Source organism: Passer domesticus, chromosome W, assembly GCF_036417665.1.
Source record: "Passer domesticus isolate bPasDom1 chromosome W, bPasDom1.hap1, whole genome shotgun sequence".
NCBI classification, from domain to species: Eukaryota; Metazoa; Chordata; class Aves; order Passeriformes; family Passeridae; genus Passer; species Passer domesticus.
The window spans coordinates 21,332,695-21,351,401 of record NC_087511.1 but is presented as its reverse complement, the minus strand read 5'-3'; positions in this window follow the sequence as shown (position 1 = coordinate 21,351,401).

Here is an 18,707-nt window from a genome sequence, read left to right as displayed (position 1 = left end):
AACGGCTAGAAGTTCATGGCTTACCACTCGCCTGCCTCTTCAATTGGCATTAGCATTCGAATGCAAGGTATTCTTGGACAACTTTGCTGTGCTTGCTGCTAGTTCTGCCCCAGCCCACCATCGATAACCTTTCTCTTCCCATTAGTTTCTGAGATGCCGAGAAGTCGGGAATTTAGAACACAAGTCCGGGGACGAATACTGTGCTGGCACAGTTTCTCCTTGCTAAACAGAGTGGAAAAGCATTTTGCTGAGTTGCAGAAGACAAGAAATGAAGAATACGGAGATACGGAGCTGTCCGAAATTAAGTGCCGCTTCCAGGTGTCTTTCGGCAGAAAGAGAGCTCCGGAGCGCACAGTGACTGGCACAGTGCTCTCTGCGCGAATAGCCGCTTGATCGCATCCGAGAGACGGAGAGCGCGGTACCTTCTAGGATGCGAAGAGTGAAGCCGCACAACACCCGGAGTGGGTGCGCAGCTTTCTAACTGCTAGAAGTTCATGGCTTACCACTCGCCTGCCTCTTCAATTGGCATTAGCATTCGAATGCAAGGTATTCTTGGACAACTTTGCTGTGCTCGCTGCTAGTTCTGCCCCAGCCCACCATAGATAACCTTTCTCTTCCCTTTAGTTTCTGAGATGCCGAGAAGTCGGGAATTTAGAACACAAGTCCGGGGATGTATACTGCGCTGGCACAGTTTCTCCTTGCTAGACAGAGTGGAAAAGCATTTTGCTGAGATGCAGAAGACAAGAAATGAAGAATACGGAGATACGGAGCTGTCTGAAATTAAGTGCCGCTGCCAGGTGTCTTTCGGCAGAAAGAGAGCTCCGGAGGGCACAGTGTCCGGCACAGGGCTCTCTGCGCGAATAGGCGCTTGATCGCATCCGAGAGACGGAGAGCGCGGTACCTTCTAGGATGCGAAGAGTGAAGCCGCACAACACCCGGACTGTGTGCTCAGCTTTCTAACTGCTAGAAGTTCATGGCTTACCACTCGCCTGCCTCTTCAATTGGCATTAGCATTCGAATGCAAGGTATTCTTGGACAACTTTGCTGTGCTTGCTGCTAGTTCTGCCCTAGCCCACCATCGATAACCTTTCTCTTCCCTTTAGTTTCTGAGATGCCGAGAAGTCGGGAATTTAGAACACAAGTCCGGGGACGTATACAGTGCTGGCACAGTTTCTCCTAGCTAGACAGAGTGGAAAAGCATTTTGCTGAGATGCAGAAGACAAGAAATGAAGAATACGGAGATACGGAGCTGTCCGAAATTAAGTGCCGCTGTCAGGTGTCTTTCGGCAGAAAGAGAGCTCCGGAGCGCACAGTGACCGGCACAGTGCTCTCTGCGCGAATAGGCGCTTGATCGCATCCGAGAGACGGAGAGCGCGGTACCTTCTAGGATGCGAAGAGTGAAGCCGCACAACACCCGGACTGTGTCCGCAGCTTTCTAACTGCTAGAAGATCATGGCTTACCACTCGCCTGCCTCTTCAATTGGCATTAGCATTCGAATGCAAGGTATTCTTGGACAACATTGCTGTGCTTGCTGCTAGTTCTGCCCCAGCGCACCATAGATAACCTTTCTCTTTCCGTTACTTTCTGAGATGCCGAGAAGTCAGGAATTTAGAACACAAGTCCGGGGTCGTATACTGTGCTGGCACAGTTTCTCCTTGCTAAACAGAGTGGAAAAGCATTTTGCTGAGATGCAGAAGACAAGAAATGAAGAATACGGAGATACGGAGCTGTCCGAAATTAAGTGCCGCTGCCAGGCGTCTTTCGGCAGAAAGAGAGCTCCGGAGCACACAGTGACCGGCACAGTGCTCTCTGCGTGAATAGCCGCTTGATCGCATCCGAGAGACGGAGAGCGCGGTACCTTCTAGGATGCGAAGAGTGAAGCCGCACAACACCCGGACTGTGTGCGCAGCTTTCTAACTGCTAGAAGTTCATGGCTTACCACTCGCCTGCCTCTTCAATTGGCATTAGCATTCGAATGCAAGGTATTCTTGGACAACTTTGCTGTGCTTGCTGCTAGTTCTGCCCCAGCCCACCATCGATAACCTTTCTCTTCCCGTTAGTTTCTGAGATGCTGAGAACTCGGGAATTTAGAACACAAGTCCGGGGACGTATACTGCGCTGGCACAGTTTCTCCTTGCTAGACAGAGTGGAAAAGCATTTTGCTGAGATGCAGAAGGCAAGAAATGAAGAATACGGAGATACGGAGCTGTCTGAAGTTAAGTGCCGCTGCCAGGTGGCTTTCGGCAGAAAGAGAGCTCCGGAGCGCACAGTGACCGGCACAGTGCTCTCTGCGCGAATAGCCGCTTTTTCGCATCCGAGATTTGGAGAGCGCGGTATCTTCTAGGATGCGAAGAGTGAAGCCGCACAACACCCGGACTGTGTCTGCAGCTTTCTAACTGCTAGAAGTTCATGGCTTACCTCTCGCCTGCCTCTTCAATTGGCATTAGCATTCGAATGCAAGGTATTCTTGGACAACTTTGCTGTGCTTGCTGCTAGTTCTGCCCCAGCCCACCATCGATAACCTTTCTCTTCCCATTAGTTTCTGAGATGCCGAGAAGTCGGGAATTTAGAACACAAGTCCGGGGACGAATACTGTGCTGGCACAGTTTCTCCTTGCTAAACAGAGCGGAAAAGCATTTTGCTGAGTTGCAGACGACAAGAAATGAAGAATACGGAGATACGGAGCTGTCCGAAATTAAGTGCCGCTTCCAGGTGTCTTTCGGCAGAAAGAGAGCTCCGGAGCGCACAGTGACTGGCACAGTGCTCTCGGCGCGAATAGCCGCTTGATCGCATCCGAGAGACGGAGAGCGCGGTACCTTCTAGGATGCGAAGAGTGAAGCCGCACAACACCCGGAGTGGGTGCGCAGCTTTCTAACTGCTAGAAGTTCATGGCTTACCACTCGCCTGCCTCTTCAATTGGCATTAGCATTCGAATGCAAGGTATTCTTGGACAACTTTGCTGTGCTTGCTGCTAGTTCTGCCCCAGCCCACCATAGATAACCTTTCTCTTCCCGTTAGTTTCTGAGATGCCGAGAAGTCGGGAATTTAGAACACAAGTCCGGGGACGCATACTGCGCTAGCACAGTTTCTCCTTGCTAAACAGAGTGGAAAAGCATTTTGCTGAGATGCAGAAGACAAGAAATGCAGAATACGGAGATACGGAGCTGTTCGAAATTAAGTGCCGCTGCCAGGCGTCTTTCGGCAGAAAGAGAGCTCCGGAGCGCACAGTGACCGGCACAGTGCTCTCTGCGCGAATAGCCGCTTGATCGCATCCGAGAGACGGAGAGCGCGGTACCTTCTAGGATGCGAAGAGTGAAGCCGCACAACACCCGGGCTGTGTCCGCAGCTTTCTAACTGCTAGAAGTTCGTGGCTTACCACTCGCCTGCCTCTTCAATTGGCATTAGCATTCGAATGCAAGGTATTCTTGGACAACTTTGCTGTGCTTGCTGCTAGTTCTGCCCCAGCCCACCATAGATAACCTTTCTCTTCCCGTTACTTTCTGAGATGCCGAGAAGTCGGGAATTTAGAACACAAGTCCGGGGACGTATACTGCGCTGGCACAGTTTCTCCTTGCTATACAGCGTGGAAAAGCATTTTGCTGAGATGCAGAAGACAAGAAATGCAGAATACGGAGATACGGAGCTGTTCGAAATTAAGTGCCGCTGCCAGGCGTCTTTCGGCAGAAAGAGAGCTCCAGAGCGCACAGTGACCGGCACAGTGCTCTCTGCGCAAATAGCCGCTTTTTCGCATCCGAGATTTGGAGAGCGCGGTATCTTCTAGTATGCGAAGAGTGAAGCCGCACAACACCCAGACTGTGTCCGTAGCTTTCTAACTGCTAGAAGTTCATGGCTTACCACTCGCCTGCCTCTTCAATTGGCATTAGCATTCGAATGCAAGGTATTCTTGGACAACTTTGCTGTGCTTGCTGCTAGTTCTGCCCCAGCCCACCATCGATAACCTTTCTCTTCCCATTAGTTTCTGAGATGCCGAGAAGTCGGGAATTTAGAACACAAGTCCGGGGACGAATACTGTGCTGGCACAGTTTCTCCTTGCTAAACAGAGTGGAAAAGCATTTTGCTGAGTTGCAGAAGACAAGAAATGAAGAATACGGAGATACGGAGCTGTCCGAAATTAAGTGCCGCTTCCAGGTGTCTTTCGGCAGAAAGAGAGCTCCGGAGCGCACAGTGACTGGCACAGTGCTCTCTGCGCGAATAGCCGCTTGATCGCATCCGAGAGACGGAGAGCGCGGTACCTTCTAGGATGCGAAGAGTGAAGCCGCACAACACCCGGAGTGGGTGCGCAGCTTTCTAACTGCTAGAAGTTCATGGCTTACCACTCGCCTGCCTCTTCAATTGGCATTAGCATTCGAATGCAAGGTATTCTTGGACAACTTTGCTGTGCTCGCTGCTAGTTCTGCCCCAGCCCACCATAGATAACCTTTCTCTTCCCTTTAGTTTCTGAGATGCCGAGAAGTCGGGAATTTAGAACACAAGTCCGGGGACGTATACAGTGCTGGCACAGTTTCTCCTAGCTAGACAGAGTGGAAAAGCATTTTGCTGAGATGCAGAAGACAAGAAATGAAGAATACGGAGATACGGAGCTGTCCGAAATTAAGTGCCGCTTCCAGGTGTCTTTCGGCAGAAAGAGAGCTCCGGAGCGCACAGTGACTGGCACAGTGCTCTCTGCGCGAATAGCCGCTTGATCGCATCCGAGAGACGGAGAGCGCGGTACCTTCTAGGATGCGAAGAGTGAAGCCGCACAACACCCGGAGTGGGTGCGCAGCTTTCTAACTGCTAGAAGTTCATGGCTTACCACTCGCCTGCCTCTTCAATTGGCATTAGCATTCGAATGCAAGGTATTCTTGGACAACTTTGCTGTGCTTGCTGCTAGTTCTGCCCCAGCCCACCATAGATAACCTTTCTCTTCCCGTTAGTTTCTGAGATGCCGAGAAGTCGGGAATTTAGAACACAAGTCCGGGGACGCATACTGCGCTAGCACAGTTTCTCCTTGCTATACAGCGTGGAAAAGCATTTTGCTGAGATGCAGAAGACAAGAAATGCAGAATACGGAGATACGGAGCTGTTCGAAATTAAGTGCCGCTGCCAGGCGTCTTTCGGCAGAAAGAGAGCTCCGGAGCGCAGTGACCGGCACAGTGCTCTCTGCGCGAATAGGCGCTTGATCGCATCCGAGAGACGGAGAGCGCGGTACCTTCTAGGATGCGAAGAGTGAAGCCGCACAACACCCGGACTGTGTGCTCAGCTTTCTAACTGCTAGAAGTTCATGGCTTACCACTCGCCTGCCTCTTCAATTGGCATTAGCATTCGAATGCAAGGTATTCTTGGACAACTTTGCTGTGCTTGCTGCTAGTTCTGCCCTAGCCCACCATCGATAACCTTTCTCTTCCCTTTAGTTTCTGAGATGCCGAGAAGTCGGGAATTTAGAACACAAGTCCGGGGACGTATACAGTGCTGGCACAGTTTCTCCTAGCTAGACAGAGTGGAAAAGCATTTTGCTGAGATGCAGAAGACAAGAAATGAAGAATACGGAGATACGGAGCTGTCCGAAATTAAGTGCCGCTGTCAGGTGTCTTTCGGCAGAAAGAGAGCTCCGGAGCGCACAGTGACCGGCACAGTGCTCTCTGCGCGAATAGGCGCTTGATCGCATCCGAGAGACGGAGAGCGCGGTACCTTCTAGGATGCGAAGAGTGAAGCCGCACAACACCCGGACTGTGTGCGCAGCTTTCTAACTGCTAGAAGTTCATGGCTTACCACTCGCCTGCCTCTTCAATTGGCATTAGCATTCAAATGCAAGGTATTCTTGGACAACTTTGCTGTGCTTGCTGCTAGTTCTGCCCTAGCCCACCATCGATAACCTTTCTCTTCCTGTTAGTTTCTGAGATGCCGAGAAGTCGGGAATTTAGAACACAAGTCCGGGGATGTATACTGCGCTGGCACAGTTTCTCCTTGCTAGACAGAGTGGAAAAGCATTTTGCTGAGATGCAGAAGACAAGAAATGAAGAATACGGAGATACGGAGCTGTCTGAAATTAAGTGCCGCTGCCAGGTGTCTTTCAGCAGAAAGAGAGCTCCGGAGCGCACAGTGACCGGCACAGTGCTCTCTGCGCGAATAGCCGCTTGATCGCATCCGCGAGACGGAGAGCGCGGTACCTTCTAGGATGCGAAGAGTGAAGCCGCACAACACCCGGACTGTGTCCGCAGCTTTCTAACTGCTAGAAGATCATGGCTTACCACTCGCCTGCCTCTTCAATTGGCATTAGCATTCGAATGCAAGGTATTCTTGGACAACATTGCTGTGCTTGCTGCTAGTTCTGCCCCAGCGCACCATAGATAACCTTTCTCTTTCCGTTACTTTCTGAGATGCCGAGAAGTCAGGAATTTAGAACACAAGTCCGGGGTCGTATACTGTGCTGGCACAGTTTCTCCTTGCTAAACAGAGTGGAAAAGCATTTTGCTGAGATGCAGAAGACAAGAAATGAAGAATACGGAGATACGGAGCTGTCCGAAATTAAGTGCCGCTGCCAGGCGTCTTTCGGCAGAAAGAGAGCTCCGGAGCACACAGTGACCGGCACAGTGCTCTCTGCGTGAATAGCCGCTTGATCGCATCCGAGAGACGGAGAGCGCGGTACCTTCTAGGATGCGAAGAGTGAAGCCGCACAACACCCGGACTGTGTGCTCAGCTTTCTAACTGCTAGAAATTCATGGCTTACCACTCGCCTGCCTCTTCAATTGGCATTAGCATTCGAATGCAAGGTATTCTTGGACAACTTTGCTGTGCTTGCTGCTAGTTCTGCCCCAGCCCACCATCGATAACCTTTCTCTTCCCGTTAGTTTCTGAGATGCTGAGAACTCGGGAATTTAGAACACAAGTCCGGGGACGTATACTGCGCTGGCACAGTTTCTCCTTGCTAGACAGAGTGGAAAAGCATTTTGCTGAGATGCAGAAGGCAAGAAATGAAGAATACGAAGATACGGAGCTGTCTGAAGTTAAGTGCCGCTGCCAGGTGGCTTTCGGCAGAAAGAGAGCTCCGGAGCGCACAGTGACCGGCACAGTGCTCTCTGCGCGAATAGCCGCTTTTTCGCATCCGAGATTTGGAGAGCGCGGTATCTTCTAGGATGCGAAGAGTGAAGCCGCACAACACCCGGACTGTGTCTGCAGCTTTCTAACTGCTAGAAGTTCATGGCTTACCTCTCGCCTGCCTCTTCAATTGGCATTAGCATTCGAATGCAAGGTATTCTTGGACAACTTTGCTGTGCTTGCTGCTAGTTCTGCCCCAGCCCACCATCGATAACCTTTCTCTTCCCATTAGTTTCTGAGATGCCGAGAAGTCGGGAATTTAGAACACAAGTCCGGGCACGAATACTGTGCTGGCACAGTTTCTCCTTGCTAAACAGAGTGGAAAAGCATTTTGCTGAGTTGCAGAAGACAAGAAATGAAGAATACGGAGATACGGAGCTGTCCGAAATTAAGTGCCGCTTCCAGGTGTCTTTCGGCAGAAAGAGAGCTCCGGAGCGCACAGTGACTGGCACAGTGCTCTCGGCGCGAATAGCCGCTTGATCGCATCCGAGAGACGGAGAGCGCGGTACCTTCTAGGATGCGAAGAGTGAAGCCGCACAACACCCGGAGTGGGTGCGCAGCTTTCTAACTGCTAGAAGTTCATGGCTTACCACTCGCCTGCCTCTTCAATTGGCATTAGCATTCGAATGCAAGGTATTCTTGGACAACTTTGCTGTGCTTGCTGCTAGTTCTGCCCCAGCCCACCATAGATAACCTTTCTCTTCCCGTTAGTTTCTGAGATGCCGAGAAGTCGGGAATTTAGAACACAAGTCCGGGGACGCATACTGCGCTAGCACAGTTTCTCCTTGCTATACAGCGTGGAAAAGCATTTTGCTGAGATGCAGAAGACAAGAAATGCAGAATACGGAGATACGGAGCTGTTCGAAATTAAGTGCCGCTGCCAGGCGTCTTTCGGCAGAAAGAGAGCTCCGGAGCGCACAGTGACCGGCACAGTGCTCTCTGCGCGAATAGCCGCTTGATCGCATCCGAGAGACGGAGAGCGCGGTACCTTCTAGGATGCGAAGAGTGAAGCCGCACAACACCCGGGCTGTGTCCGCAGCTTTCTAACTGCTAGAAGTTCGTGGCTTACCACTCGCCTGCCTCTTCAATTGGCATTAGCATTCGAATGCAAGGTATTCTTGGACAACTTTGCTGTGCTTGCTGCTAGTTCTGCCCCAGCCCACCATAGATAACCTTTCTCTTCCCGTTAGTTTCTGAGATGCCGAGAAGTCGGGAATTTAGAACACAAGTCCGGGGACGTATACTGCGCTGGCACAGTTTCTCCTTGCTATACAGCGTGGAAAAGCATTTTGTTGAGATGCAGAAGGCAAGAAATGAAGAATACGGAGATACGGAGCTGTCTGAAGTTAAGTGCCGCTGCCAGGTGTCTTTCGGCAGAAAGAGAGCTCCGGAGCGCACAGTGACCGGCACAGTGCTCTCTGCGCGAATAGCCGCTTTTTCGCATCCGAGATTTGGAGAGCGCGGTATCTTCTAGGATGCGAAGAGTGAAGCCGCACAACACCCGGACTGTGTCCGCAGCTTTCTAACTGCTAGAAGTTCATGGCTTACCTCTCGCCTGCCTCTTCAATTGGCATTAGCATTCGAATGCAAGGTATTCTTGGACAACTTTGCTGTGCTCGCTGCTAGTTCTGCCCCAGCCCACCATCGATAACCGTTCTCTTCCCGTTACTTTCTGAGATGCCGAGAAGTCGGGAATTTAGAACACAAGTCCGGGGACGTATACTGCGCTGGCACAGTTTCTCCTTGCTATACAGCGTGGAAAAGCATTTTGCTGAGATGCAGAAGACAAGAAATGCAGAATACGGAGATACGGAGCTGTTCGAAATTAAGTGCCGCTGCCAGGCGTCTTTCGGCAGAAAGAGAGCTCCAGAGCGCACAGTGACCGGCACAGTGCTCTCTGCGCAAATAGCCGCTTTTTCGCATCCGAGATTTGGAGAGCGCGGTATCTTCTAGGATGCGAAGAGGGAAGCCGCACAACACCCAGACTGTGTCCGTAGCTTTCTAACTGCTAGAAGTTCATGGCTTACCACTCGCCTGCCTCTTCAATTGGCATTAGCATTCGAATGCAAGGTATTCTTGGACAACTTTGCTGTGCTTGCTGCTAGTTCTGCCCCAGCCCACCATCGATAACCTTTCTCTTCCCATTAGTTTCTGAGATGCCGAGAAGTCGGGAATTTAGAACACAAGTCCGGGGACGAATACTGTGCTGGCACAGTTTCTCCTTGCTAAACAGAGTGGAAAAGCATTTTGCTGAGTTGCAGAAGACAAGTAATGAAGAATACGGAGATACGGAGCTGTCCGAAATTAAGTGCCGCTTCCAGGTGTCTTTCGGCAGAAAGAGAGCTCCGGAGCGCACAGTGACTGGCACAGTGCTCTCTGCGCGAATAGCCGCTTGATCGCATCCGAGAGACGGAGAGCGCGGTACCTTCTAGGATGCGAAGAGTGAAGCCGCACAACACCCGGAGTGGGTGCGCAGCTTTCTAACTGCTAGACGTTCATGGCTTACCACTCGCCTGCCTCTTCAATTGGCATTAGCATTCGAATGCAAGGTATTCTTGGACAACTTTGCTGTGCTCGCTGCTAGTTCTGCCCCAGCCCACCATAGATAACCTTTCTCTTCCCTTTAGTTTCTGAGATGCCGAGAAGTCGGGAATTTAGAACACAAGTCCGGGGACGTATACAGTGCTGGCACAGTTTCTCCTAGCTAGACAGAGTGGAAAAGCATTTTGCTGAGTTGCAGAAGACAAGAAATGAAGAATACGGAGATACGGAGCTGTCCGAAATTAAGTGCCGCTTCCAGGTGTCTTTCGGCAGAAAGAGAGCTCCAGAGCGCACAGTGACTGGCACAGTGCTCTCTGCGCGAATAGCCGCTTGATCGCATCCGAGAGACGGAGAGCGCGGTACCTTCTAGGATGCGAAGAGTGAAGCCGCACAACACCCGGAGTGGGTGCGCAGCTTTCTAACTGCTAGAAGTTCATGGCTTACCACTCGCCTGCCTCTTCAATTGGCATTAGCATTCGAATGCAAGGTATTCTTGGACAACTTTGCTGTGCTTGCTGCTAGTTCTGCCCCAGCCCACCATAGATAACCTTTCTCTTCCCGTTAGTTTCTGAGATGCCGAGAAGTCGGGAATTTAGAACACAAGTCCGGGGACGCATACTGCGCTAGCACAGTTTCTCCTTGCTATACAGCGTGGAAAAGCATTTTGCTGAGATGCAGAAGACAAGAAATGCAGAATACGGAGATACGGAGCTGTTCGAAATTAAGTGCCGCTGCCAGGCGTCTTTCGGCAGAAAGAGAGCTCCGGAGCGCACAGTGACCGGCACAGTGCTCTCTGCGCGAATAGGCGCTTGATCGCATCCGAGAGACGGAGAGCGCGGTACCTTCTAGGATGTGAAGAGTGAAGCCGCACAACACCCAGACTGTGTCCGCAGCTTTCTAACTGCTAGAAGTTCGTGGCTTACCACTCGCCTGCCTCTTCAATTGGCATTAGCATTCGAATGCAAGGTATTCTTGGACAACTTTGCTGTGCTTGCTGCTAGTTCTGCCCCAGCCCACCATCGATAACCTTTCTCTTTCCGTTAGTTTCTGAGATGCCGAGAAGTCGGGAATTTAGAACACAAGTCCGGGGACGTATACTGCGCTGGCACAGTTTCTCCTTGCTATACAGCGTGGAAAAGCATTTTGCTGAGATGCAGAAGGCAAGAAATGAAGAATACGGAGATACGGAGCTGTCTGAAGTTAAGTGCCGCTGCCAGGTGTCTTTCGGCAGAAAGAGAGCTCTGGAGCGCACAGTGACCGGCACAGTGCTCTCTGCGCGAATAGCCGCTTTTTCGCATCCGAGATTTGGAGAGCGCGGTATCTTCTAGGATGCGAAGAGTGAAGCCGCACAACACCCGGAGTGGGTGCGCAGCTTTCTAACTGCTAGAAGTTCATGGCTTACCTCTCGCCTGCCTCTTCAATTGGCATTAGCATTCGAATGCAAGGTATTCTTGGACAACTTTGCTGTGCTCGCTGCTAGTTCTGCCCCAGCCCACCATCGATAACCTTTCTCTTCCCGTTAGTTTCTGAGATGCCGAGAAGTCGGGAATTTTTAACACAAGTCCGGGGACGTATACTGCGCTGGCACAGTTTCTCCTTGCTATACAGCGTGGAAAAGCATTTTGCTGAGATGCAGAAGACAAGAAATGCAGAATACGGAGATACGGAGCTGTTCGAAATTAAGTGCCGCTGCCAGGCGTCTTTCAGCAGAAAGAGAGCTCCAGAGCGCACAGTGACCGGCACAGTGCTCTCTGCGCGAATAGCCGCTTTTTCGCATCCGAGATTTGGAGAGCGCGGTATCTTCTAGGATGCGAAGAGTGAAGCCGCACAACACCCAGACTGTGTCCGCAGCTTTCTAACTGCTAGAAGTTCATGGCTTACCACTCGCCTGCCTCTTCAATTGGCATTAGCATTCGAATGCAAGGTATTCTTGGACAACTTTGCTGTGCTTGCTGCTAGTTCTGCCCCAGCCCACCATCGATAACCTTTCTCTTCCTGTTAGTTTCTGAGATGCCGAGAAGTCGGGAATTTAGAACACAAGTCCGGGGATGTATACTGCGCTGGCACAGTTTCTCCTTGCTAGACAGAGTGGAAAAGCATTTTGCTGAGATGCAGAAGACAAGAAATGAAGAATACGGAGATACGGAGCTGTCTGAAATTAAGTGCCGCTGCCAGGTGTCTTTCAGCAGAAAGAGAGCTCCGGAGCGCACAGTGACCGGCACAGTGCTCTCTGCGCGAATAGCCGCTTGATCGCATCCGCGAGACGGAGAGCACGGTACCTTCTAGGATGCGAAGAGTGAAGCCGCACAACACCCGGACTGTGTCCGCAGCTTTCTAACTGCTAGAAGATCATGGCTTACCACTCGCCTGCCTCTTCAATTGGCATTAGCATTCGAATGCAAGGTATTCTTGGACAACTTTGCTGTGCTTGCTGCTAGTTCTGCCCCAGCCCACCATCGATAACCTTTCTCTTTCCGTTACTTTCTGAGATGCCGAGAAGTCAGGAATTTAGAACACAAGTCCGGGGACGAATACTGTGCTGGCACAGTTTCTCCTTGCTAAACAGAGTGGAAAAGCATTTTGCTGAGATGCAGAAGACAAGAAATGAAGAATACGGAGATACGGAGCTGTCCGAAATTAAGTGCCGCTGCCAGGCGTCTTTCGGCAGAAAGAGAGCTCCGGAGCACACAGTGACCGGCACAGTGCTCTCTGCGTGAATAGCCGCTTGATCGCATCCGAGAGACGGAGAGCGCGGTACCTTCTAGGATGCGAAGAGTGAAGCCGCACAACACCCGGACTGTGTGCTCAGCTTTCTAACTGCTAGAAGTTCATGGCTTACCACTCGCCTGCCTCTTCAATTGGCATTAGCATTCGAATGCAAGGTATTCTTGGACAACTTTGCTGTGCTTGCTGCTAGTTCTGCCCCAGCCCACCATCGATAACCTTTCTCTTCCCGTTAGTTTCTGAGATGCTGAGAACTCGGGAATTTAGAACACAATTCCGGGGACGTATACTGTGCTGGCACAGTTTCTCCTTGCTAGACAGAGTGGAAAAGCATTTTGCTGAGATGCAGAAGGCAAGAAATGAAGAATACGGAGATACGGAGCTGTCCGAAATTAAGTGCCGCTGCCAGGCGTCTTTCGGCAGAAAGAGAGCTCCGGAGCGCACAGTGACCGGCACAGTGCTCTCTGCGCGAATAGCTGCTTGATCGCATCCGAGAGACGGAGAGCGCGGTACCTTCTAGGATGCGAAGAGTGAAGCCGCACAACACCCGGACTGTGTGCTCAGCTTTCTAACTGCTAGAAGTTCATGGCTTACCACTCGCCTGCCTCTTCAATTGGCATTAGCATTCGAATGCAAGGTATTCTTGGACAACTTTGCTGTGCTTGCTGCTAGTTCTGCCCCAGCCCACCATCGATAACCTTTCTCTTCCCGTTAGTTTCTGAGCTGCTGAGAACTCGGGAATTTAGAACACAAGTCCGGGGACATATACTGTGCTGGCACAGTTTCTCCTAGCTAGACAGAGTGGAAAAGCATTTTGCTGAGATGCAGAAGACAAGAAATGAAGAATACGGAGATACGGAGCTGTCCGAAATTAAGTGCCGCTGCCAGGTGTCTTTCGGCAGAAAGAGAGCTCCGGAGCGCACAGTGACCGGCACAGTGCTCTCTGCGCGAATAGGCGCTTGATCGCATCCGAGAGACGGAGAGCGCGGTACCTTCTAGGATGCGAAGAGTGAAGCCGCACAACACCCGGAGTGGGTGCGCAGCTTTCTAACTGCTAGAAGTTCATGGCTTACCACTCGCCTGCCTCTTCAATTGGCATTAGCATTCGAATGCAAGGTATTCTTGGACAACTTTGCTGTGCTTGCTGCTAGTTCTGCCCCAGCCCACCATAGATAACCTTTCTCTTCCCGTTAGTTTCTGAGATGCCGAGAAGTCGGGAATTTAGAACACAAGTCCAGGGACGCATACTGCGCTAGCGCAGTTTCTCCTTGCTATACAGCGTGGAAAAGCATTTTGCTGAGATGCAGAAGACAAGAAATGAAGAATACGGAGATACGGAGCTGTCCGAAATTAAGTGCCGCTGTCAGGTGTCTTTCGGCAGAAAGAGAGCTCCGGAGCGCACAGTGACCGGCACAGTGCTCTCTGCGCGAATAGCCGCTTGATCGCATCCGAGAGACGGAGAGCGCGGTACCTTCTAGGATGCGAAGAGTGAAGCCGCACAACACCCGGACTGTGTGCGCAGCTTTCTAACTGCTAGAAGTTCATGGCTTACCACTCGCCTGCCTCTTCAATTGGCATTAGCATTCAAATGCAAGGTATTCTTGGACAACTTTGCTGTGCTTGCTGCTAGTTCTGCCCTAGCCCACCATCGATAACCTTTCTCTTCCCGTTAGTTTCTGAGATGCCGAGAAGTCGGGAATTTAGAACACAAGTCCGGGGATGTATACTGCGCTGGCACAGTTTCTCCTTGCTAGACAGAGTGGAAAAGCATTTTGCTGAGATGCAGAAGACAAGAAATGAAGAATACGGAGATACGGAGCTGTCTGAAATTAAGTGCCGCTGCCAGGTGTCTTTCAGCAGAAAGAGAGCTCCGGAGCGCACAGTGACCGGCACAGTGCTCTCTGCGCGAATAGCCGCTTGATCGCATCCGCGAGACGGAGAGCGCGGTACCTTCTAGGATGCGAAGAGTGAAGCCGCACAACACCCGGACTGTGTGCTCAGCTTTCTAACTGCTAGAAGTTCATGGCTTACCACTCGCCTGCCTCTTCAATTGGCATTAGCATTCGAATGCAAGGTATTCTTGGACAACTTTGCTGTGCTTGCTGCTAGTTCTGCCCCAGCCCACCATCGATAACCTTTCTCTTCCCGTTAGTTTCTGAGATGCCGAGAACTCGGGAATTTAGAACACAAGTCCGGGGACGTATACTGCGCTGGCACAGTTTCTCCTTGCTAGACAGAGTGGAAAAGCATTTTGCTGAGATGCAGAAGGCAAGAAATGAAGAATACGGAGATACGGAGCTGTCTGAAGTTAAGTGCCGCTGCCAGGTGGCTTTCGGCAGAAAGAGAGCTCCGGAGCGCACAGTGACCGGCACAGTGCTCTCTGCGCGAATAGCCGCTTTTTCGCATCCGAGATTTGGAGAGCGCGGTATCTTCTAGGATGCGAAGAGTGAAGCCGCACAACACCCGGACTGTGTCTGCAGCTTTCTAACTGCTAGAAGTTCATGGCTTACCTCTCGCCTGCCTCTTCAATTGGCATTAGCATTCGAATGCAAGGTATTCTTGGACAACTTTGCTGTGCTTGCTGCTAGTTCTGCCCCAGCCCACCATCGATAACCTTTCTCTTCCCGTTAGTTTCTGAGATGCCGAGAAGTCGGGAATTTAGAACACAAGTCCGGGGACGCATACTGCGCTAGCACAGTTTCTCCTTGCTATACAGCGTGGAAAAGCATTTTGCTGAGATGCAGAAGACAAGAAATGCAGAATACGGAGATACGGAGCTGTTCGAAATTAAGTGCCGCTGCCAGGCGTCTTTCGGCAGAAAGAGAGCTCCGGAGCGCACAGTGACCGGCACAGTGCTCTCTGCGCGAATAGCCGCTTGATCGCATCCGAGAGACGGAGAGCGCGGTACCTTCTAGGATGCGAAGAGTGAAGCCGCACAACACCCGGGCTGTGTCCGCAGCTTTCTAACTGCTAGAAGTTCGTGGCTTACCACTCGCCTGCCTCTTCAATTGGCATTAGCATTCGAATGCAAGGTATTCTTGGACAACTTTGCTGTGCTTGCTGCTAGTTCTGCCCCAGCCCACCATAGATAACCTTTCTCTTCCCGTTAGTTTCTGAGATGCCGAGAAGTCGGGAATTTAGAACACAAGTCCGGGGACGTATACTGCGCTGGCACAGTTTCTCCTTGCTATACAGCGTGGAAAAGCATTTTGCTGAGATGCAGAAGGCAAGAAATGAAGAATACGGAGATACGGAGCTGTCTGAAGTTAAGTGCCGCTGCCAGGTGTCTTTCGGCAGAAAGAGAGCTCCGGAGCGCACAGTGACCGGCACAGTGCTCTCTGCGCGAATAGCCGCTTTTTCGCATCCGAGATTTGGAGAGCGCGGTATCTTCTAGGATGCGAAGAGTGAAGCCGCACAACACCCGGACTGTGTCCGCAGCTTTCTAACTGCTAGAAGTTCATGGCTTACCTCTCGCCTGCCTCTTCAATTGGCATTAGCATTCGAATGCAAGGTATTCTTGGACAACTTTGCTGTGCTCGCTGCTAGTTCTGCCCCAGCCCACCATCGATAACCGTTCTCTTCCCGTTACTTTCTGAGATGCCGAGAAGTCGGGAATTTAGAACACAAGTCCGGGGACGTATACTGCGCTGGCACAGTTTCTCCTTGCTATACAGCGTGGAAAAGCATTTTGCTGAGATGCAGAAGACAAGAAATGCAGAATACGGAGATACGGAGCTGTTCGAAATTAAGTGCCGCTGCCAGGCGTCTTTCGGCAGAAAGAGAGCTCCAGAGCGCACAGTGACCGGCACAGTGCTCTCTGCGCAAATAGCCGCTTTTTCGCATCCGAGATTTGGAGAGCGCGGTATCTTCTAGGATGCGAAGAGTGAAGCCGCACAACACCCAGACTGTGTCCGTAGCTTTCTAACTGCTAGAAGTTCATGGCTTACCACTCGCCTGCCTCTTCAATTGGCATTAGCATTCGAATGCAAGGTATTCTTGGACAACTTTGCTGTGCTTGCTGCTAGTTCTGCCCCAGCCCACCATCGATAACCTTTCTCTTCCCATTAGTTTCTGAGATGCCGAGAAGTCGGGAATTTAGAACACAAGTCCGGGGACGAATACTGTGCTGGCACAGCTTCTCCTTGCTAAACAGAGTGGAAAAGCATTTTGCTGAGTTGCAGAAGACAAGAAATGAAGAATACGGAGATACGGAGCTGTCCGAAATTAAGTGCCGCTTCCAGGTGTCTTTCAGCAGAAAGAGAGCTCCGGAGCGCACAGTGACTGGCACAGTGCTCTCTGCGCGAATAGCCGCTTGATCGCATCCGAGAGACGGAGAGCGCGGTACCTTCTAGGATGCGAAGAGTGAAGCCGCACAACACCCGGAGTGGGTGCGCAGCTTTCTAACTGCTAGAAGTTCATGGCTTACCACTCGCCTGCCTCTTCAATTGGCATTAGCATTCGAATGCAAGGTATTCTTGGACAACTTTGCTGTGCTCGCTGCTAGTTCTGCCCCAGCCCACCATAGATAACCTTTCTCTTCCCTTTAGTTTCTGAGATGCCGAGAAGTCGGGAATTTAGAACACAAGTCCGGGGACGCATACTGCGCTAGCACAGTTTCTCCTTGCTATACAGCGTGGAAAAGCATTTTGCTGAGATGCAGAAGACAAGAAATGCAGAATACGGAGATACGGAGCTGTTCGAAATTAAGTGCCGCTGCCAGGCGTCTTTCGGCAGAAAGAGAGCTCCGGAGCGCACAGTGACCGGCACAGTGCTCTCTGCGCGAATAGGCGCTTGATCGCATCCGAGAGACGGAGAGCGCGGTACCTTCTAGGATGCGAAGAGTGAAGCCGCACAACACCCAGACTGTGTCCGCAGCTTTCTAACTGCTAGAAGTTCGTGGCTTACCACTCGCCTGCCTCTTCAATTGGCATTAGCATTCGAATGCAAGGTATTCTTGGACAACTTTGCTGTGCTTGCTGCTAGTTCTGCCCCAGCCCACCATCGATAACCTTTCTCTTTCCGTTAGTTTCTGAGATGCCGAGAAGTCGGGAATTTAGAACACAAGTCCGGGGACGTATACTGCGCTGGCACAGTTTCTCCTTGCTATACAGCGTGGAAAAGCATTTTGCTGAGATGCAGAAGGCAAGAAATGAAGAATACGGAGATACGGAGCTGTCTGAAGTTAAGTGCCGCTGCCAGGTGTCTTTCGGCAGAAAGAGAGCTCCGGAGCGCACAGTGACCGGCACAGTGCTCTCTGCGCGAATAGCCGCTTTTTCGCATCCGAGATTTGGAGAGCGCGGTATCTTCTAGGATGCGAAGAGTGAAGCCGCACAACACCCGGACTGTGTCCGCAGCTTTCTAACTGCTAGAAGTTCATGGCTTACCTCTCGCCTGCCTCTTCAATTGGCATTAGCATTCGAATGCAAGGTATTCTTGGACAACTTTGCTGTGCTCGCTGCTAGTTCTGCCCCAGCCCACCATCGATAACCTTTCTCTTCCCGTTAGTTTCTGAGATGCCGAGAAGTCGGGAATTTATAACACAAGTCCGGGGACGTATACTGCGCTGGCACAGTTTCTCCTTGCTAGACAGAGTGGAAAAGCATTTTGCTGAGATGCAGAAGACAAGAAATGAAGAATACGGAGATACGGAGCTGTCTGAAATTAAGTGCCGCTGCCAGGTGTCTTTCAGCAGAAAGAGAGCTCCGGAGCGCACAGTGACCGGCACAGTGCTCTCTGCGCGAATAGCCGCTTGATCGCATCCGCGAGACGGAGAGCGCGGTACCTTCTAGGATGCGAAGAGTGAAGCCGCACAACACCCGGACTGTGTCCGCAGCTTTCTAACTGCTAGAAGATCATGGCTTACCACTCGCCTGCCTCTTCAATTGGCATTAGCATTCGAATGCAAGGTATTCTTGGACAACATTGCTGTGCTTGCTGCTAGTTCTGCCCCAGCGCACCATAGATAACCTTTCTCTTTCCGTTACTTTCTGAGATGCCGAGAAGTCAGGAATTTAGAACACAAGTCCGGGGTCGTATACTGTGCTGGCACAGTTTCTCCTTGCTAGACAGAGTGGAAAAGCATTTTGCTGAGATGCAGAAGACAAGAAATGAAGAATACGGAGATACGGAGCTGTCGGAAATTAAGTGCCGCTGCCAGGCGTCTTTCGGCAGAAAGAGAGCTCCGGAGCACACAGTGACCGGCACAGTGCTCTCTGCGTGAATAGCCGCTTGATCGCATCCGAGAGACGGAGAGCGCGGTACCTTCTAGGATGCGAAGAGTGAAGCCGCACAACACCCGGACTGTGTGCTCAGCTTTCTAACTGCTAGAAGTTCATGGCTTACCACT